Raw genomic sequence first — 22,967 nt, forward strand, 5'->3', positions numbered from 1 at the left:
CTCACTTAATATTCACAAGACCTCATGAGAGAGATACTACTTTCATCCCCATTTTGTAAATGAGGAACCAGTGGCACAGAGCTTTCTGGTAACTCACTGAGGGTCTCCAAGCTAATAATGTTGGAGCTGGAATTCAAACCCCTATGACTCCGGAGTCCCCCTTCTAACTATTACAGGCCTTTGAAATTGTAAGCAAAATAACTAATTGTTTTCTGAAGCATTGTTATAGACGTTAAGAAGTTCAGTTCTCATGGAAATGTTGAGAAGTAGCCTTTGTTAATCTGAATTGCTTAAAATTGAAGCAAGGCCTGTTAGCTACTTAAGGCTAACCTGACTCTATCTTAGTGTTGTTATTTGAGCATATTCAAAATTTTACTGAAAATAGTCTAAAAATAAAATTAAGTTTGTTGTAAATAATATTCAACTAAGAATGCAGAGAAACCTGAAAACTTTAGCACTACACCAACAGTTTGCTTATGCTGGAACTGTCTGCCATCTTTATTTCTTTGTTTTCAGTAAAATTGGTCAAAAAAAAATATATTTAACATTTATAGATTCTGACTGTAGTGATGACAGGGTACCCGTCTGTATCATTTAAATGAGTCATATGTGCAAGTGGGTAACTCCGTTTGACCTTGTATCAGTTCTAGACAGGACTTCAGAATCTGCAAGTGAGTCACAGTCAACAAATAGTTTGCAAATATGTCAAGATACATTTTAGAATTCTTTTTTTCTCTCTTAGGACTTTTCTTTCCACTGGTTTTGATCTTCAGTTATGTTCTCCTCTTCCTTCTTCCTTCCTTCCTTTTTCCTCCCTCCCTCTCTCCCCTGTCTTCCTTTCTCTTAACTTCTGAAAGTTCTTATAGGAACATTAAAAGAAAATTTGAAAAAAGAAACAAAAATCTTTCTTATTTCTACAGCATAGCTCTGTGTGTGTGTGTGTGTGTGTGTGTGTGTGTGTGTGTGTGTATTATATTACCTTTAAGAATTTTTTGGTTTGCACACATAATTTATAATTATATGATTGCAGTCAAAGTGAACAATCTTATTCAGCTTTGTTTCACGCAATTAATGACTGTATATGACTCCATTAAGTAAATGTCTATAATTGATGTGGTTTTCTCCCCATTGTTGAATTTTTAGGTTGTTTCCATGTTTTTGTTCTTCTGGATAATATCCTAGTGAATACATCTGTGCAAATAGCATTTTTCCCCTATTATATCATATGATAAATTCCTAAGAGCAGAATTATTGGGTTAGAAATAATGAATCGTGAATCTTTTTGTGGCTCTTACACATAGAGTGAATTTGATATTTTTAGGTGAATTGAAGGAAAGAATGGTATAGACTTTGACCCCAATATGGGTTAAAGTTCCTAACATTAAATTAACTAACCCAGTAAGAACCACAACAAAAATGAAGTTTCTTAAATTTCTATGCAAACTTCTTCAACTAGTTTATACTGCACAATGGATTTTTATCTAATCAACCTTAGGTCTACTTAATGTTGAAAGAGTAATTCAGTTAATTCAAAACATCTTTGTCATTCAGTAGATAATTTAGCCCCAAATGAATTCATTGCTGGTCCCAAATTATTTATAGCTATCAATTGTATTCCTCATATTAGCAAACTCTTTCAATGACCTGAGTAACAGAAAAATTTATGGTGAGACTTTGGAAATGGGATCTCAGGATTTTTTCACACTGACAAAAGATCTTGCCAGTGTGAATTTTAGCTGAATAATGTTGATGTTTTAGAGCAAACATTTGGACATGTGTTGTCATATCTTTGTTTTGTGGCTGTATGTCTAAATATATATTTATTTATTTATTAAAAAAAATTTTTTATTGACGTATAGTTGATTTACAATATCATGTAAGTTTCAGGTGTACAGCACAGTGATTCAGTTATATATATATATATATATATATATATATATATATATTCTTTTTCAGATTCTTTTCCCGTATAGGTTATTACATAATATTGAGTATAGTTCCCTGTGCAATACAGTAGGTCCTTGTTGGTTATCTATTTTATACATAGTCGTGTGTATATGTTAATCCTAGCCTCCTAATTTATCCATCCCCTCACCCCGCTTTCCCCTTTAGTAACCATAAATTTGTTGTCTGTGTCTGTGAGTCTCTTTCTGTTAGGGAAATAAGTTCATTTGTGTCTTTTTTTTTCTTTTTAGATTCCACATATAAGTGATATCATATGATATTTGTCTTTCTCTTTCTGATTTATTTCACTTAGTATGATGATCTCTAGGTCTATCCATGTTGCTACAAATGGCATTATTTCATTCTTTTTTATGGCTGGGAAATACTCCATTGTGAAAGTGTACTGCATATTCTTTATCCATTCATCTGTCCATGGACATTTAGGTTGCTTCCATGTCTTGTAGAGCTGCAATGAACACTGGGGTTCATGTATCTTTTCAAAGTATGATTTTCTCCAGATACATGCCCAGGAGTGGGAATGCAGGATCATATGGCAGCTCTATTTTTAGTTTTTTAAGGAACCTCCATACTGTTCTCCATAGCGGCTGCACAAATTTACATTCCCACCAACAGTGTAGGAGGGTCCCTTTTTCTCCACACCCTCTCCAGCATTTATTATTTGTAGACTTTCTGATGTTGGCCATTCTGAGCAGTGTGAGGTGATACCTCATTGTGGTTTTGATTTGCATTTCTCTAATAATTAGCGATGTTGAGTATCTTTTCATGTGTCTTTGGCCATCTGTCTATGTATGACTATATTTTTATTAGGCGAAAAAAGGTGACTGTATTTCCTGGGTAATCATTACTGCGATTGTTGCGAGTCATCTATCCGTAAATCATCAATGCCCTTCTTTTCTAGTTCTACGTTCATCTCTAGTTTTAGTGCTCCCTTTCTTCTTCAGTTCATAGCTAAGTTTGTGGAAGGAGTCCTATGCTCAGGTTCCCCTTAAATCTGGATCATTCCGTGATCTCTTATAAGCTTCTGTTCATACCACCCACTGAAACCACTGCAGCAGTTGTCAAATGAGCATTCTTATTGTCAAACCTAAATGATGCATTTTGGCCTTTTTCTGTTTGCCCTCTATAGCCTTTCACTCCCTCTTGAAAATCTCTGCTTCTCAGCTTCCATGACCATTCCATCTTGGTTATTTTTGCTGGCTCTTTGTGCCTGTCCCCAAGTATATGATGTTTCCCCAATTTCCAGCCTCCTCACTTTGCCCAGTCTTCTAGGGTGATTCCATCCATTCCTAATTTTTTAAGCACGGAGCTATAAGCTGAGTGTTCTCAAGTCTGTTCTTCTATCCTTCACCTGTGACTTGTGTACGAATCCATGGAGCCTTCCATGTATTCTTATCTGAATATCTGGAGTCCCCTTTAATTCTACATGTCCCAAATCAAACTCACTGGCTTTGTGCCCAGATCCACTTTATTAAGGTAATGGTACCACTCACTTATTCCATCTAGAATCCTGGGAATTACCTTGGACACTTTTTTTTTCATTCATTCACATCTATCTGGCTACTATATTATATTGATTCTATTTCCTAACTATCTGTGGAACCCCTTCTCTTCTTTCTTCTCCACTGTTCTTTGAGGGAAAAGCCTATCAGAATCTCCTACCCCGGATCCCTGGCTCTAATATTGCCTTCCTCCAATTATTTGCTTGCTGCAGCCAGTGACCTAAAGAACTCCTCTCTTCTTATTGCTTTCTTGACTTAACCCCTCTCCACATCCCCTTTTCCAGCAGGGTCTACCCATTGTGTGTAAAGATTGAAGTCAGATCCTTTCCCATAATATGCAAGGTCTTTTATGATCTAGCATGTGCCATCACCGGCATCATCTTCTAGGATTCCTGTCCATATTCTTTGCCCCAGGAAAGCTCTTTATTTTTCTTGTTGTTTCCATGTGTCTCATACATGGGCCTTTGTATATGTTCTGTCTAGACTGCTCTCTCTGTTATTATTAAATACCTGCTTACCTTGCAAGACCCAGTTCAAAGTTCTCCTCCTTCTATTCTGAACCTCTACCTTGGGCTACTCCCATGGTCCTCTGAGCTCTCACTCTCAAAGAGATTATCACACTGACGGACATTTTCTACCTCTCCAGTAGAGTGTGAGTTCTTGGAGCCAAGGATTGTGGTTTTGTTTTCCTTTAAATAACATATATGTCCCATTAAAATATATATCGTATTGTCAAAAATTTAAATAATAAAGTCTAAGGAAGGAAATAAAATCACAATGCCCCATTACCCATATTTATTTCATCCAATTTGCTTATGTGCCTGTATATAATTATTTCTTTTATAAAATTGGCATGATAGGATATAGATAATCTTGTAGCCCTCAAAAAACTAATATATTGTGCAAATTTCCTCACGTATTTAAATATTCTTGAAAAATATAATTTTTAATGGCTGTATTATATTTGATAATATTATATCACATAAACATACCATAATTTAGTTAACCATTCTTCATGAGGTGTTTAATTTTTTTTCAATTTTATCGTGATAAAGCTTTGTTGAACATCACTTTTTACTGATATTTAACAGATTTCATGAACTAGAAGAAGGAGACAAAGAAGGTCTACCATAATACAAGTCTAATTTCTTCAAATTTGTAAATTCCATAAAAGGGAGATTTTTATGGATAGTAATAGCTGCCTGGTGTAGTGAAAGCTCTGTTAACCCTTTAGATGGTTTTGTTAACAGTATTTATAATGAAACATGTTTTAAATACATAAGCTTTGTTGTAGATTAAACATATAGAATGTGTGAGAGTGACTGTTACTAGGAGAACCTTAGCTTTTCCATATTCTGATTTTGCAGTAATATAGCTTTTCATGTAACTAGTTCATATTTGTGAAGTGCTTTGAAGATGAAAGCTATTATGTAACGGCAAAATCACTTCATAAAATTGTTACATATAAAATACGAAAATCCATAGACATACTTTAAGAATTTCAAAGTAACATCAACTCTTTCATGTAATCATTTATAACCACCGTCTTTAGACTGGTAATCCAGGATTCATTTATAGATTATTCTTGAAGTATTTTAGTGCTATCTGTTATGGTGAAATTGTTTTTATAGTCAAAGGCAGTGGTTAGGAATGCCATTATTCTTTTTAACCATGGCTATTGATGTTGTAGCCCAATTTATAAATAGGTGAGAATAAATAAAAATTGGCCATAAATATAAATCTTTCTTTCTGCCATCCAGCATTGCAATCACACAGATGGATATTCTAAAGAAATAGATTTCATCACGTATTGTTAAGGTTTTAAAGGTGTAACAATCATAAATTACAGATCATCTGATTTTTGTAGCTTATTTAAAGAAAGAGTATACACACTGCTATATTTAAAATGGATATAGCAAGAAGGATCTACTGTGTAGCACAGGGAACTCTGCTCAATATTCTCTAACAACCTAATTGGGAAAAGAATTTGAAAAAGAATAGATACATGTATACGTATAACTGAATCACTTTGTTGTACACCTGAAACTAACACAACATTGTTAATCAACTGTACTCCAACGTAAAATAAAAAGTTAAAAAAAAATAGAGTGTACAGACTGTGTGAGAATTGGACCTGGAGAGTTAGCCAGGTATGAAAATAAGGATTTTCCCTGTGTGCATCTTGAAACAATATTCCACATGAACAACATGTCCTGCCTAAACTCACAGTGTCCTGATATTAATATTTGACACTTTTATTCACACAATGATTTTTATTTTAAAATATTGCCTGTAAAGTTTCTCTGGATCTCCCCTATCCCTTCCTAAATACATATTACTAAAATGAATTATTACTGCCAGTTCTGCAGCTGAAGCTGTAGGTTTCCAGTGACTGCGTCCAATAGTAGTCCTCTTCATGTAGGCACATCTCAACTGACTGAGTCCAAATGCCCACCAAACCATCCTATGAGACATGTTCTCTTTGGCCAGAATTGAAGTACAGTTATGCTGAGGTTAAGAACAGGAGCCCAGGTCTGTAACAGTGCAAAGAACCAAGAATCAGACTGAACTTTGGGTAGTATGGGCACGTCATGGTTGAAGTCCGGTACTTTTGCTTTTGCTTTTATGCCTTTCTGCTGGTGTTGGTGTGTGTTGATGCAGTAGGACTTCAACTTTGGAAATTGAAAACAAATGAAATATTTTCTATTTGACTTCTTTTCGTTACTCTTAGTTCTTACTTTTTCCTGTTCTGGGCTGCTTCTTCCTACCTTTCCCTTGCATCCCCACCACTCCCCGCGTCTGGGTCTGGCTGGTTTCTAGGGCTGTTTAAACTCAGGCATACATGAGGTATAAGAAAAGTAATGTTGTTCCTGAGATCTTTTTTTTTTTTCTGTTTTTGGCTTCTGACCTTTTTGTGCACTTGAAATTGCATTTAATATTTCATTACTACAGGTCTTTCCATTTAATTTCCTGGATTTCTTTCTACTTGAAAAAAAATCTACAAATTTGGTTTTGCACTACAGAATTATGGGGTCTAATAATTCTCCAGCCTATGACAGTTTGGTAACGGGTACCCTCCGGCATTTTTATTGCACACAGTTTTATTGCTAAAAGGTTAGGCCGTTTGACTATTTTTAAAAGACATATCCATCAAACATTGCTCAGAGAGAACTAAAATCATGCACAATTTAAAATGTAACCAACATTTAGTCATTTCTTCGAAAGGGGTATCCTTAAATTCGTTATAAGAAGAACCCCCCTACCTAGGAACGTAACCCATGGGTTCGTGAACATGGAAGGGAGGGTAAGGATGTAGCACAGGTGTGTCTAGTACCTCATGTAACTGTGCAATAGTGAGGGTAATGAAAAAGTATTTCCCTAATAGTCTTCCCCTTTTAGTCACCCATAAATACTTCTAGAACATTGACCTTTAGTCAAATGGTGAATTCTTTCAACCTGACATGACAAGGAAAGATCACTGAGCTAGTTAGGAAAACTCTCCTGCAATCCATTTTATTTTCCAAATGGCTTAAAAGCAATCAAGAGAACTATAAGGTTGGAATTTCATAAAATTTACAACTTTTCTGGTGATTGGGAAATGGAAGGATGCTTTGTATAATCGGGCACGTCCTTTTGTCTCTCTGAGGATTGACCTGTATCCACGGAGCAGATTGGGTACATCTCGAATGTGACAAGCTTTCATGGAGATCCGATGGCTTCTGCAGCACCACAGGGCTGAAGTACCCAAGAGCCATTTGCTCCGTAGGCCATGCAGTAAATACCTGACTGCTTTTGGAGTTAACTGATTTGATGGAGGACTCTTCCATTTTCTGTGGTGGGAAGTGTATACGCTTAGGTGCTAAATGCATTAAAGGACTATGTATCACACTTAAAAGTTCCTTAGTGAGGCTGATGATAATATTTAATAGTGGTAATTTTCCAAAGAAAGTGAAATGTATGAGCTGTTAGGTATTATTTAATGTGTGAATGGAAAACCCTTAAAGAGAAGAAAGGCAAAATGCGTAGTTTCCTTTCAGGCACAATGTCTCCCATTTTGCATAATCCACACAAATGATTCTGACAGTGTTAACTTTTTTTTTTCTCTTTTGGCCGCTCGACCTGCGGGATCTTAGTTCCCCAACCAGGGTACAAACCTGGGCTCCTGGCAGTGAGAGTGCCAAGTCCTAACCACTGGACCACCAGGGAATTCCCAGACAGTGTTACTCTTAATACCACCAGTAACCATTTAACACTGTGAGTCATGGTGGGCTTGCTCTGCCTCTCCTCCTCACCCTCCCATCCTTAGTCTGTCCAAGGTCCTACTTAAGACCTTGGGGTTTGCTCTTTCTTTTGTGTGGAGCACTCTTCCTGGGCTCTTAACGTGTCTGCTTCCATCCCATCCTTCCATGTCAACCTAAATACATCCCTTTGGAGGAGGCTTCCCTGCAACCCTGTCTAAAGTAGGCTTTCCTTATTTTTCTCTATCATACCTCCCTTTTTAGTTCCATGATGGCTCTAATCTCAGTTTTTAGTGACTTTATTTAATTATTCCCTCACCTCCCCACCAGAATATAAGGTCTACAAGGGCAAAGACTTTGCCCTGTGATTTGCATATCCCTGGCTTTTCCTGCAGTACGTGACATAAAGTAGGTGCTCAATAAATATTTGCTAAATGAATGAGTAGACACACAAACGAATTTTAATTTAAGCACAATTTAAGAACAATTCCTGCTTCAACTAGTTGACATACCATTTTCCTTTTTAACTGTCTTTTTGGTCTATCATGTGTTCAGCTGTTAAGGATGCTAACTGATTTTGATGAAACTAGGTATACTGCTCAGTATAAGTGTCATCTTGAATTGGATTTATAACTCTGTCTGTCATCTTGAATCCAAATGCTGGCAGATAAAACTTGACAAATGGGACTTGGAGCAGATTTCAGTACAGTTTGGTACATGGGTCAATGTACCATTTACTTGAAATGTGTGGAGTCTGAATTTCATGAACCCTTAAGCCTAACCTTAACGTCCCCCAACTCTATTTTCTTTTTTAATGATACTGCTTTCTTCAAAACCTAACATATGAGGCTAGATTAGAAGTGTCTTGGGAGGGAAAATTCACAAGGAGTTTTTGTTGTTGTTGTTGGGGGGGGTAATTATGAGTGATTTTTATTTTCTTCTTATTGGTTTTCTGTAGTAAGCAAATTATTTATAATACTGTTAATATGAACATGGTATATTTAAAAATTTTATTTCACTGTTAGAATTTATTCATGTTAAGAATACTTAACACGAAACTTTAAAATATATCGAGATTGGTTCAAGATGGCAGAGTAGAAGGACGTGCGCTCACTCCCTCTTGCGAGAGCATCAAATCACAACTAACTGCTGAACAGTCTTCGACAGGAAGACACTGGAACTCACCAAAGAAGATGCCCCACATCCAAAGGAGAAGCCACAGTGAGATGGTAGGAGGGGTGCAATCACAATAAAATCAAATCCCATAACCACTGGGTGAGTGACTCACAAACTGGAGAACACTTATACCACAGAAGTCCACCCACTGGAGTGAAGATTCTGATCCCCACGTCAGGCTTCCCAACCTGGGAGTCCGGCAACGGGAGGAGGAATTCCCAAAAAATCAGACTTTGAAGGCTAGCGGGATTTGATTGCAGGACTTCGACAGGTCTGGGAGACAAGAGAGACTCCACTCTTGGAGGGCACACACAAAGCAGTGTGTGCATCAGGACCCAGGGGGAAGGAGCAGTGACCCCAGGGGAGACTGAACCAGACCTACCTGCTAGTGTTGGAGGGTCTCCTGCAGAGGCGGAGCATTAAAGAACAAAAAAACCAGAGATGAACAATTCAATAACTGAAATGAAAAATATACTAGAAGGAATCAACAGCAGAATAACTGAGGCAGAAGAACGGATAAGTGACCTGCAGGACAGAATGGTGGAATTCACTGCTGTGGGACAGAATAAAGAAAAAAGAATGAAAAGAAATGAAGACAGCCTAAGAGACCTCTGGGACAATATTAAATGCACCAACATTTGCATTATAGGGGTTCCAGAAGCAGAAGAGAGAGAGAGAAAGGACCCCAGAAAATATTTGAAGAGATTATAGTTGAAAACTTCCCTAACATGGGAAAGGAAATAGCCACGAAGTCCAGGAAGCACAGAGAGTCCCAGGCAGGATAAACCCAAGGAGAATCACCTCAAGACACGTAGGAATCATTGACAGAAATTGAAGACAAAGAAAAATTATTAAAAGCAACAAGAGAAAAATGACAAATAACATACAAGGGAACTCCCATAAGGTTAACAGCTGATTTCTCAGCAGAAACTCTATATGCCAGAAGGGAATGGCATAATATATTTAAAGTGATGAAAGGGAAGAAACTACAACCAAGATGACTCTACCTGTCAAGGATCTCATTCAGATTCAACAGAGAAATCGAAAGCTTTACGGACAAGCAAAAGCTAAGAGAATTCAGCACCACCAAACCAGGTCTACAACAAATGCTAAAGGAACTTCTCTAAGTGGGAAACACAAGAGAAGAAGACAACCTGCAAAAACAAACCCCAAACAATTAAGAAAATGGTAATAAGAACATACTTAATCTATAATTACCTTAAATGTGAATGGATTAAATGCTCCAATGAAAAAGACAGAGGCTCACAGAATGGATACAAAAACAAGACCCATATATATGCTGTCTACAAGAGACCCACTTCAGACCTAGGGACACATACAGCCTGAAAGTGAGGGCATGGAAAAAGATTTTCCATGCAAATGGAAGTCAAAAGAAAATTGGGGTAGCAATACTCATAACAGTTAAAATAGACTTTAAAATAAAGAATGTTACAAGAGACAAGGAAGGACACTACATAATGATCAAGGAATCAATCCAAGAAGAAGATACAACAATTATATGCAGCCAACATAGGAGCACCTCAATACATAAGGCAAGTGCAAACAGCTGTAAAAGAGGAAATCGACAGTAACACAATAATAATGCGAGATTTTAACACCTCACTTACACCAATGGACAGATCATCCAGACAGAAAATTAATATGGAAACACAAGCCTTAAATGACACAATAGACCAGATAGATTTAATTGATATTTATAGGACATTCCATGCGAAAACAACAGGCTACACTTTCTTCTCAAGTGCACACGGAACATTCTCCAGAATAGATCACATCTTGGGTCACAAATCAAGCCTTGGTAAATTTAAGAAAACTGAAATCATATCAAGCATCTTTTCTGACCACAATGCTATGAGATTAGAAATGAATTACAGGGAAAAAAATGTAAAAAACACAAACACATGGAAGCTAAACAATACTTTACTAAATAACCAAGAGATCACTGAAGAAATCAAAGAAGAAATCAAAAAATACCTAGAGACAAATGGCAATGAAAGCATGACGATCCAAAACGTATGGGATGCAGCAAAAGCAGTTCTAAGAGGGAAGTTTATAGCAATACAATCCTACCTGAAGAAACAAGAAAAATCTCAAATAAACAATCTAACCTTGCACCTAAAGGAAGGAGAGAAAGAAGAACAAACAAAACCCAAAGTTAGTAGAAGGAAAGAAATCATAAAGATCAGAGCAGAAATAAATGAAATAGAAACAAAACAATAGCAAAGATCAATACAGCTAAAACCTAGTTCTTTGAGAAGATAAACAAAATTGATAAACCTTTAGCCATGCTCATCAAGAAAAAGAGAGGACTCAAATCAGTAAAATTAGAAATGAAAAAGGAGAAGTTACAATAGACACCGCAGAAATACAAAGCATCATAAGGGACTACTACAAGCAACTGTATGCCAGTAAAATGGACAACCTGGAAGAAATGGACAAATTCTTAGAAAGGTATAACCTTCCAAGACTGAACCAGCAAGAAATAGAAAATATGAACAGACCAATCACAAGTAATGAACTTGAAACTGTGATTAAAAATCTTCCAAAAAACAAAAGTCCAGGACCAGATGGCTTCACAGGTGAATTCTATCAAACATTTAGAGAAGAGCTAACACCCATCCTTCTCAAACTCTTCCAAAAAATTGCAGAGGAAGGAATGCTCCCAAACTCATTCTAAGAGGCCACCATCATCCTGATACCAAAACCAGACAAAGATACTACAAAGAAAGAAAATTATAGACCAATATCACTGATGAACATAGATGCAAAAATCCTCAGCAAAATACCGGCAAACAGAATCCAACAACACATTAAAAGGATCATACACCATGATCAAGTGAGATTTATCCCAGGGATGCAAAGATTCTTCAATATATGCAAATCAATCAATGTGATACACCATATTAACAAACTGAAGAATAAAAACCATATGATCATCTCAATAGATGTAGAAAAAGTTTTTGACAAAATTCAACACCCATTTATGATAAAAACTCTCCAGAAAGTGGGACAGAGGTAACCTACCTCAACATAATAAAGGCCATATATGACAAACCCACAGCAAACATCCTTCTCACTGGTGAAAAACTGAAAGCATTTCCTCTAAGATTAGGAATAAGACAAGGATGTCCACTCTCGCCACTCTTATTCAACATAGTTTTGGAAGTCCTAGCCACAGCAACCGGAGAAGAAAAAGAAATAAAAGGAATACAAATTGGAAAAGAAGAAGTAAAACTGTCACTGTTTGCAGATGACATGATACTATACATTGAGAATCCTAAAGATGCCACCAGAAAACTACTAGAGCTAATCAATGAATTTGGTAAAGTTGCAAGATACAAAATTAATGCACAGAAATCTCTTGCATTCCTATACAGTAACAATGAAAGATCAGAATGAGAATTTAAGGAAACAATCCCATTCACCACTGCAACAAAAAGAATAAAATGCCTAGGAATAAACCTACCTAAGGAGGTAAAAGACCTGTACTCAGAAAACTATAAGATACTGATGAAAGAAATCAAAGATGACACAAACAGATGGAGAGAAATACCATGTTCTTGGACAGGAAGAATCAATATTCTGAAAATGACTATACTACACAAAGCAATCTACAGATCCAGTGCAATCCCTATCAGATTACCAATGGCATTTTTTACAGAACTAGAACAAAAAATCTTAAAATTTGTATGGAGACACAAAAGACCCCAAACAGCCACAGCAATCTTGACGGAAAAAAACGGAGCTGGAGGAATCAGACTCTCTGATCTCAGACTATACTACAAAGCTACAGTAATCAAGACAATATGGTACTGGCACAAAACCAGAAATATAGATCAATGGAACAGGATAGAAAGCCCAGAGATAAACCCACGCCCCTATGGTCAACTAATCTATGACAAAAGAGGCAAGGATATGCAATGGAGAAAAGACAGTCTCTTCAATAAGTGGTGCTGGGAAAACTGGACAGCTACATGTAAAAGAATGAAATTAGAACACTCCCTAACACCATATGCAAAAATAAACTCAAAATGGATTAAAGACCTAAATGTAAGACTGGACACTATAAAACTGTTAGAGGAAAACATAGGAAGAACACTCTTTGACATAAATCACAGCAAGATCTTTTTTGACCCACCTCCTAGAGTAATGGAAATAAAAACAAAAATAAACAAATGGGACCTAATGAAACTTAAAAAGCTTTTGTACCACAAAGGAAACTATAAACAAGACGAAAAGAGAACCCTCAGAATGGGAGAAAATATTTGCAGATGAATCCACAGACAAAGGATTAATCTCCAAAATATATAAACAGCTCATGCAGCTCAATATTAAGAAAACAAACAACGCAGTCAAAAAATGGGCAGAAGACCTAAATAGATATTTCTCCAAAGAAGACATACAGATGGCCAAGAGGCACATGAAAAGCTGCTCAACATCACTAATTATTAGAGAAATGCAAATCAAAACTACAGTGAGGTATCACCTCACACCAGTTAGAATGGGCATCATCAGAAAATCTACTAACAACAAATGCCAGAGAGGGTGTGGAGAAAAGGGAACCCTCTTGCACTGTTGGTGGGAATGTAAATTGATACAGCCACTATGGAGAACAGTATGGAGGTTCCTTAAAAAACTAAAGATAGAATTACCATCTGACCCAGCAGTCCCACTCCTGGGCATGTACCCAGAGAAAACCATGATTCAAAAAGACACGTGCACCCTAATGTTCATTGCAGCACTGTTTACAATAGCCAGGTCATGGAAGCAACCTAAATGCCCGTCGACAGACAAATGGATAAAGAAGATGTGGTACATATATACAATGGAGTATTACGCAGCCATAAAAAGGAACAAAATTTGGTCATTTGTAGAGACGTGGATGGATCTAGAGACTGTCATGCAGAGTGAAATGAGTCAGAAAGAGAAAAACAAATATCGTATATTAACGCATATATGTGGAATGTAGAAAAATGATACAGATGAACCAGTGTGCAAGGCAGAAATAGAGACACAGATGTAGAGAACAAACGTATGGACACCAAGGGGGGAAAGCAGCAGGGGGTGGGGGTGGTGGTGTGATGAATTGGGCAATTGGGATTGACATGTATACACTGATGTGTATAAAATGGATGACTAATAAGAAAAAAAAACCCATATTTATGGGAAAATTTTAAAAAGTAAATGATCTAAACAGAGATGGTAAGGGTGGATTAAAAAGCAAGACCCAACTATATGCTGCTAAAAAAAAATATATATATATATATATATATATATATATATATATATATATATATATATATATTTATTTATTTTGTTACTGTTTTAAAAAAATAGAATACTTAACACGAGATCTAACCTCTTAACAGTTTTTTGCTGAAGTACAGTTGCTGCACAATTCTGTATAAGTTACGGGTGTACAATGTAGTTCACAATTTTGAAAGGTTATACTCCATTTATAGTTATTGTAAAATATTGGCTATATTCACAAGGAGTTTTAATGGTAGCTGTTTAGCTGTTTTCTCTAAAAGTTCCACATCCTCTAACTGGACAGGGTTGATGATAGATTTCTTCATGACAGGTTTCTGTGGCAGCCAGGCCCCATGGGAAGACCTCTAAGGATAAAGCAACAGGGTGCGATTGCTATTCTGTGTTCCCTGAGTGGGTCTATGCCAGCAGACCAGAGGTAGAGGCAGATAGAAGGAAAGAAACACTGACCTTGGCCTAGTGAAAGCGGAGGCTTTCCCGCATGGAAAGCCTGTCCTTCCCCAGGGGTGTTAACTGTCATAGTTTTGCCATCGGAAGCATTTTGAACGTTGTAGGAAAATTTTAACTCTGACATCTGGGATCGCCTCTTCAAAATCCATGACATCCAGTATGAGGTTGCATGTATTTTTAGATTGGAAAAATACTGACAAGTGATGTTTTATGAAATATAAGCACCTCCTTGGTTTTGTTTTGGTTTCTGTAGGTCTGTGCTCAACGCTAGGTTCTTTTGCTAGAGCATTTGCATCAACATTCCTTAGTGATTTATTTGTGTTTGCTATCACATAGCAATTCCCAGGTTCCAAAACACTGGAAAAGCCAGTGTCAACACTGCAAGCAAAAAAGGTTAAAATATAGACTGCAGCCTTGTTTGCTATTTGCAGTGGCAAATTCTGACCCCAGTCTCCTAGGAAATAGGGTCTCATGAATGGTTAACCCACCAAATTTTCATTTCCTCTCTTCTTAAAAACACAGCTCTCTTTTAAAAAATTAAAAAAAAAATTATACAATTTTTAAAGGTTACTTTCCATTTACAGTTATTACAAATTATTGGCTATATTCCCGTGTCGTACCATACATCCTTGAGCCTATCTTACACCCCAAAGTTGGTACCTCTCACTCCCCAGCCCTTATATTGCCCCTCCCCCCTCCTCACTGGTAACCACTAGTTAGTTTTCTGTATCTGTGAGTCCACTTCTTTTCTGTCATATTTGCTAGTTAAAAACACAGCTCTCTTTTTTGATAATCTCATGTCCTCCCCCACCCCTACCCCGTGCCTCTTTACTTTTTTGTCCCTCTATGTCATTATAAACTTGTATGACACGCTTCATTTATTCCTTCCATTTGTTTCCCTGAAAATAAAAGACGTTCCTATTCATTACAGATTTGCAATATGCAGACATGTATATGGAAGAGGCTAGAAATGACCAACAAGTTTACTACTTCGAGACAAACCCTACTAACATTTTTGTGTTTCCTTCCAGTCTTTTTCCTCTGCCACGTACGCATGGGGAGGGTAAAGCTAATTTTTCACAGCAACGTTACTTAGCAGTGCCGAACATTTCCCTAGCCGTTTATTCTCAGGGGTCTGGGAAATGTATTCCCTGGCCCTGCCAATGCTGCAAAGGGCAAACTATCTTTTCTTTTTCTCATCTTTTCCCTCTTCCATCTGTTGCGGACGGCTCTTTGCCCCAGTATCACTAGACTCCACTGTTTCCTCATTACATTCCTTTGACCGGTTGCCTCTCTCTTCCTGCGCTGTTGGCGGCAGGAGTCCAGGACTGGCCTACTTATCTCGTGGCCTGCAGTTCTGTTAGTTCACACTTGTAGCTTCCCTCTTCCAGGGCGATGAACCGGATTGTTTCTGCTTCTCTGCAGCCAACGGGAGGGAGGACATTGCGGCTCATGGTGGGAGGCCGGGCTTTGAAGCTCTAAGTGTCTCTCTGGCAGGTGTTGATCTGCTCAGCCAAAGACTGCTCTTGGGGTTCTGGAAATTCAGACTGGCCTTCATCCATCCAGCTCTTTCCTCTGTGAGCACAGAACCCTGTCATCTCCAAATTTGAGGGAAGGAGGGGTAACTGGCACTTATTCAGTGTTTACATCTTGTGTACTTTATATATACATTCTCTCCTCACAACCGTCCATGAAAGAGGTATTATCCCCATTTTGGAGATGAGAAAGCTGGGGCTTAGTGAGATTAAGAAGCTTGCTTAAGGACACCACAGTAGGACTCAAAATCAAGTCTGCATAGCTGCAAAGCCAGTTTTCCACCAAAGTACAAAGTCCCTTTGGTAGAAGAATAAACTTCACCTCTTTGGTGTTGGCAGTTTTCCCGATAAGGTTAAGAACTGCAATTACAGCAAAGGCAAAAGTGTTTATAGATAAAGGCTAGGTAGTGCCAATGGAAACCAGAAAAGGCCGACAGCCCCTAAGTGAGGTTCAGGGACTCCAAGAATGTCAGAGCTGGGATGGGCCCTCAGGGAAGCTCCTGAGGGCCCATCCCAGGAGCTGGCCGCATAATAGAAAACCACCAGGGCAGCTTTACAAATGCAAATGCATGGCACAGTGCTAACCCATTAAACACTTTCCAGGTGTGGGCCAGATTGCACATTGTTTATGAAGCTCTGCAGGTGGTTCGATTCTAATGTGGAGCCAGCTTTGAGAACCACTGATTTAAGCACCAAGCTTGTTCCACTCTCTCTGAGGCAGCAGCTGCACTAAGGACACAAGCTACAGTCTCCTTCCCAGTCTTTTCCCAACCAACTTTGTGACCTTGACCACGTCACTGAACCTGTCGGCTTTGGGTTTACTTAAGTGCCAAAGGTGACATGGCCAGGGTCACAAAGTTGGTTGGGAAAAGACTGGGAAGGAGACTGTAGCTTGTGTCCTTAGTGTAGCTGCTGCCTCAGAGTGAGTGGAACCAGCTTGGAGCTTTGCATGAAAATGTGCTCTTCCCAAACTCTGTAGGCTGAAAGAGAGATGTATCTTTCTTAGGTTTCATAAGTAGCACCAGTGAGTTTCTGAAGAGAGGCAGCCGTTCGTAAAAATGAGCCCATCCTGCTGACTTTCCGTGGTCTCCGTATGAAAGGCGCAGGCTCCCGTGTTCACCCCTGACTCATGGATTCTCCCCCTGACCCTTCCCTTTCCTCTTCCTCATGAACTTTTGAGATTCCTTCTCCCAGAGATGTTCCATAGCTTCTCCTTTGGAGAAGGCAGTGGATGGGGGTTGGGGACAGTGCAGGTAAGGGTAGGTACCATCACTCAAAACTCTTTTCAGGACTCTAAGCAACTCGATTATTCTGGAGGAAGCATAGTAGGGACAGAAGGGTGTGTAAGGCGTGGAGGCAGGATGAAATTGTTTCTGATAGATGAAAGGTGGTCTGTCTATTTCATGGTGGTTTAACATAATTTCCATATTGGAGATGAGGGAAGGCAAGAGGAAGGTGATGAGAGAGAGTGGGCCGGGATGTCCTGTAGTCTTGTTTCTGCTCTTTGGCTCATCTGCAGCACATGCCTCTCCACTGTGGCTGGCCCTGGGCCACAGTGAGGTCCAGTCTAAGTGAAACCAGAAGGCCTTTGATTGGATCAAAGGCCACATTGTCATGGATTAAGGGTATTGCTATTGAAAAATGAGATTCCAACCTAATACGATGATGGTCCTAATAACAAGGCTTCTCAAATTGAAGTCATTCATCTACTATAATTTTCGGAGTCATATCTAAATATGTCTATATATATGTCATCTCTCTCTAAGTATATCTATATATTTGTCATATCTATAAACAATCACTATCATTTACTACTCATCTATCATATTCTATCCATTAGGCCAAATCATATGAAAGGGCCAATTTTTGACCATTTTTGATCTAAAAAAATGCCACCAGTGGTTTCACATGGTTTAACCTAATATGTTTATCTCACTTTTTTTGTTTACCTCCAGAAATTTATTCCTAGAAGAAATTTTACGTTACCATTTAAATGGAAAACCAGTATCACTTGCTATAAATAGAAGGATACCTAATAAAGGTTAAGAGAACACCAAAAAGTTAATATATGTAGCTAGACACTGTTGCCCGATGAAGGTTATGAGCCTGGAACCTGTTTTTCTTTTGTTAAAAAGCGGTAGTAGTCTGGGAGGGCTGAGGAAGGTGGTAAAGGTTTATTATCTCCAAGCCAAGACTTTCTCTTTGATGGAATCACAGTGATTGAAAACAGGATTGAAAAGGAACTAGCACATAGTTTAATGCTGCGCTTGCCCAACTAACAACATCAGCCGTCTCACACAGTGGGTACCTTGAGGCATAGCACACAGTCGTGCCTCGCTAAGCCCCTGCTGATTCGGTGGGTGGGCGGGCACAAAAGACAAAGTCTTGACTGCCTTTCTTCATTGTGACTGAATCGAAGGTGTTGACAGGGCACTTGTACCTTCTTGAATAATTATGCGACAGCAAATATGCCAAAATTATTCTTGCTGCATTTATAGCTACAGCTTTGCAGGGTGTTAAAAAAGCATGGCGTGCTACCAGCTATGGTGTTTTTAAAAAGTGAATGAGTTGGATGTTTTATATTTCTTTCTCTGTGTGACCCTGAGCAGTTTTTCTGTTTCCTCTGAGCTTCAGTTTTCTCCTGTATGACTTGGGGCTGATACGACTTCTCTTAACTACTTCCTAGGATCATAATTCGGACAAATGGAATAGTGATTAAAAAGTGCATCTAAAAAAAAAAAAAAAGTGCATCTAAGATGTAAGGTATTGGCATTATCTAACTCAAATTAATTTACTTGTAACTTTCATGTCACTGACAATATTCCCCCCACCGCCTGCCCCTATCAGTGAAAAGGAACTGTTAGAGGGAAACTGTTTCCTCCATCCCTATCTCAGAGTTTGAACAGGAGGTAGGGTGCTGTTAGATTTTCATTCTGTTTTTTAAAAATAAGTTTGATGGCTTTTTGTCTGAGTGTAAAAGGGATGTGTGTGATCAATTAAAAGATTTACAGAATAGAAATACGCAAAAAGAAGGAAGTGACGATTATCTGTGCTCTGACCATGCCCTTTCGGACTTTTTTCTCCATCGATGCTGATATCAAATTACCATATATCTTTAAACTCAGTGGCCTCAGGAAGAGGTAATAAGCTTGGCCTGGCTTCAGTCCTCTTCTGAAATTGTGCTTGTCAGAGCCAGCTGGGGTGCTAGCGGGAGGCTGAAGATATGGCAGAGTGAAGACCAGGAATAAAGGCTCATCTCCAGTCCATCGTTGGAGAGTTTGCCCGGCTTCTCATTTCAAAGGAAAGAATAAAACTGTTTGAAAGAAACCGAGTTAACAGGCCATGAGAAAATTGCCATCTCCTGACTGTTCCCTTTCTGTTTCTTGTGCATCTCCTGGTGGATATGCTTCCTTCTCATTTTTGTTCCAGGAAAAGTTCTCCCTTTCATACATATTAAGTTTCAACTGCCTCCCTTTAGCTTAATGTTTAAGAAATTCATTATAATATGAATCAGTTTATTGCACAGCCTTTTGGGAACAGGACACTTAAAGGTCTTTTTCACACTTTGTGTGGTGTAAATTATATGATACGAATGCATAGAGTAATATATGGATATTTTAAATGCCCTTGTTCAGAGGATCTGCCTTAAAATTACTAAGTTCCATCTTGAAGAGAGAAACTCAAAAATTAGATTCCATTATTGTTGGAATCTTAGTTACCCAGCTTCAGATAAGAATATAGAAAAAAGAAAACTAGAAGTGATATTGGGAGAAAGGGGAGAGAAGTCTTTTAAAATAAATGTTCTAAATTTGCATGCAGGTTACCATGACTACAAAATATCTTTATCACTTATTGGAAGTATCTGTTAACCTTCTGTGGCTGTCCCATCCATAGCGATATTTCAGGATTGCTACCCTCAAATTGCGCAGAACTTCAAATTGTCCCTTTAACAGATGCTGAGTTGAAGTTGGCCTGATTATTCAGTGTACATTTTTCTATTGATGGAAATTCAGGGTTCTCCTCTTTCCTTGTGATTTTCCTGAGGACTCCCCATTTCTTCCTCAGGTGCCCACTTTTCCTTCCACAGGTTTAATGCTGCTGGTTTAATTGATATGAGTTTTGTGTCACCCAATTTTCCTGAAAACAGGAGAAAGATGTGTGCTGTTGGTTGTGGTGTGAGGAGGCTTAAAAAAGAGGTTAAGGGCAGTAAAACAAAATAGAACAAACAAACTCCTTTTCTTAACTAGATCTCTAGTAGTTGAGTCTAATGTTATAGTGGGAACTCATCAATCAATCCTTTCCGGGATAGAAAGCCTTCAGGTAAATATCAGCTGTCACATAAATTGTGCAGAGTCAATAAAAATTGGGCTAATCATTTCAATAAACATGACATGATTTCTTTTCTCATTAAAGATTTAAGGAGTTATGCTACATAAATGATAACTCTCTTCAATGAATGAAACTGAATAAAATATGGAAAAGAATATTTTGGCTGGCTCTAGAAAGGAGAGGCTGGTGTTTCGGTTTAAATGCCGAAGAATCATATTTTCAACTTCATATTTTGATGGTGTGAATTTCAACTCTTGGTTAGGTAATTTCTGACTGATGGATTTTTCAGACTGGTTCAAACCCAGTGGTTTTTATCCAGTAGATCAGAGAGTGAGGAAATGTTCAGACCTGTTCTCTCCCTTCCCCCTCTCCCTCCCAAGTTGATGATTATGAGAGAAGCCAAATTGGAAAAGGGTAGCATACTAAGTGATCTGGCTGTTCTGAATTTTTCATTATATATTCTCTAATTTTGAACCTGTCAAGTATTATCTGTCAATCATCTGCATATAGCTTGTTAAGATTACAGAGTCGTGAATGTGCATAGGAGACTGACTAAATCCTGTGATTAGCAACAAAACTTACAAGAAAAAAAGTTGAAGCATAGGTTAAAAAAATTAAAAAAACTATCGCGAATAAAGACCTCAGTGTTTACTTATGAGAAATAGAAAATAAGTGATTGGGGAAAAAAAAGTATATTGGAGAATGCAGCACAACTGAATTTATCTGATGTACATTTAATAATATAATAACAATGCTGTGTACCTGCAATGCTTAAGAACAAGAGGGATTATTAGATTTGTGCATGGGAGGTAAAATGACTGCAAAGAATTGCTTTGGGGAATATACAAGATACAGGAAATGAAATGAAATAAAATAAATACAGGGCAGATGACTGGTTTCTCTGTATTGCTGGAGAGATTTAATTAATTGCTAATATAGTACTGAGCTATGAATTACTGAGTCATTGCCATTGTTTCACTTTTGGAATTTTCCTCTTAAATACAGATTCATTAGAAAGAAGAAAATGTCACTGGGCAGGGAATAAGTTTATGATTTTGAGTGTTAAATTTTTCGTAGTCATCTGTATAACATTGAGAAATCTTGCGAAATATTTTAAAATAAATTGGAAGATCCCTTTTCTTTATTTTGGTGGGAGGGCTTATTTTGTTTGAAGTCCCATTGAAATCTGAAATAGATCAACGAACTTTTCAATTTTTCAATGCCATCTCTGCATTAGTTTGTTATTGTAGGTATTTGAGAATCCGCAGGTTGTAGTGAAAAGGGCCAGGGTTTTAGACTCAAACAAATCTGATTCAAATCCTAGATTTAGTGTTTGTCAGAGGTGTGACCCTGCGCAAACTACATAACTTCTGTGAGCCTTAGGCTTCTGTTATGTAGAGGCATATTATGAGGATTAGTCATTATTCATTCATCTGCTATATTTGAGGACTAACAGTGTACCAAGCATTGTGCTCTGGATATAATCCAAGGATTGTAATTGTGGCTAACATTTATTGAGAGCTTATGTATTGGATATTGTGGTAATTATTTCATGTATACTATCTAATCCTCACAGCAACTCTATAATACGTGCATGTATATAGGTACATACATACACACATATATACAAAATATATAAGTAAATAATTACATAATAGGCCTGGAATGCTTTGCTCTCAGGAAGGATCAGCTTCCTTATCAGAGCGATGCTCAAAATTCTTCTTTGATTTTTCTGTCTTCTTTTCTTATTACTCTTATAAAGAAAAAACTCTCAAATATTACTCACCTGAACAATTAGAGAAAAAATATGTAAGAACATGATGTCATAAGAGTCAGGGAGAAGCCAGAGACCTTCACCTCTTGCAGAATTGGAGGGCGGTGGCAGGGGGCGGCCCTTGAGGCAACCTAACCTCCCTGGAAGCAACATCACAAGAGTATATGGTTTAAGTGCTTGCAACTTTTAATGTTGCACTTTGTGTCTGAACATCCCTTCTGCTAAGGGTTTTGCCATTTGAAATGTTATGCAAACCAAAGTTTGCCATGTATTAATTCATAGAGAAGAGGGATGGTGTAATTGCCCACAGGAAACCCCTTCATAGAGTATGAATGTCTTTATTATAAATAAGCCTCAAGCACCTTCACTAGAAACACTTTATATTCATCTGAATGGCCTTCTTCCCTTTCCACTCCTGAAAGCTAGGAATGATGGATCATCCACTGTTGATATTTGCAAGCCGATTATTTTGCAGTTGTGGTGGTTGTTAAAAGAGGTGGACTTATTCTGGCGATCTTGGGCCTCTAAAGCTCAATCTTATAAGAAAATCTTCAGCCAAGTCAGGTTTTTAATCGCTGTGTTAGTCATCCTACTGATTACATAAGGAACACGGTAGGAGCATTTCAAATGCCATCAGCTCTTGGCAGCAGGATGACAATGAGGATGAAGTATTAAAAACTAGGTACCCATAAAGGCAGACATGGAGTGAGTG

The 22,967-nt window shown here is 37.9% G+C and overlaps 1 protein-coding gene across 1 annotated transcript in view; it reads left to right on the forward strand.

The window, feature by feature from the left end:
• PPARGC1A (PPARG coactivator 1 alpha) overlaps nt 1-22,967 on the forward strand; it is a 670,945-nt gene that overhangs the window by 76,110 nt on the left and 571,868 nt on the right. The window lies entirely within an intron of this gene.

Source organism: Balaenoptera acutorostrata, chromosome 5, assembly GCF_949987535.1.
Source record: "Balaenoptera acutorostrata chromosome 5, mBalAcu1.1, whole genome shotgun sequence".
NCBI classification, from domain to species: domain Eukaryota; kingdom Metazoa; phylum Chordata; class Mammalia; order Artiodactyla; family Balaenopteridae; genus Balaenoptera; species Balaenoptera acutorostrata.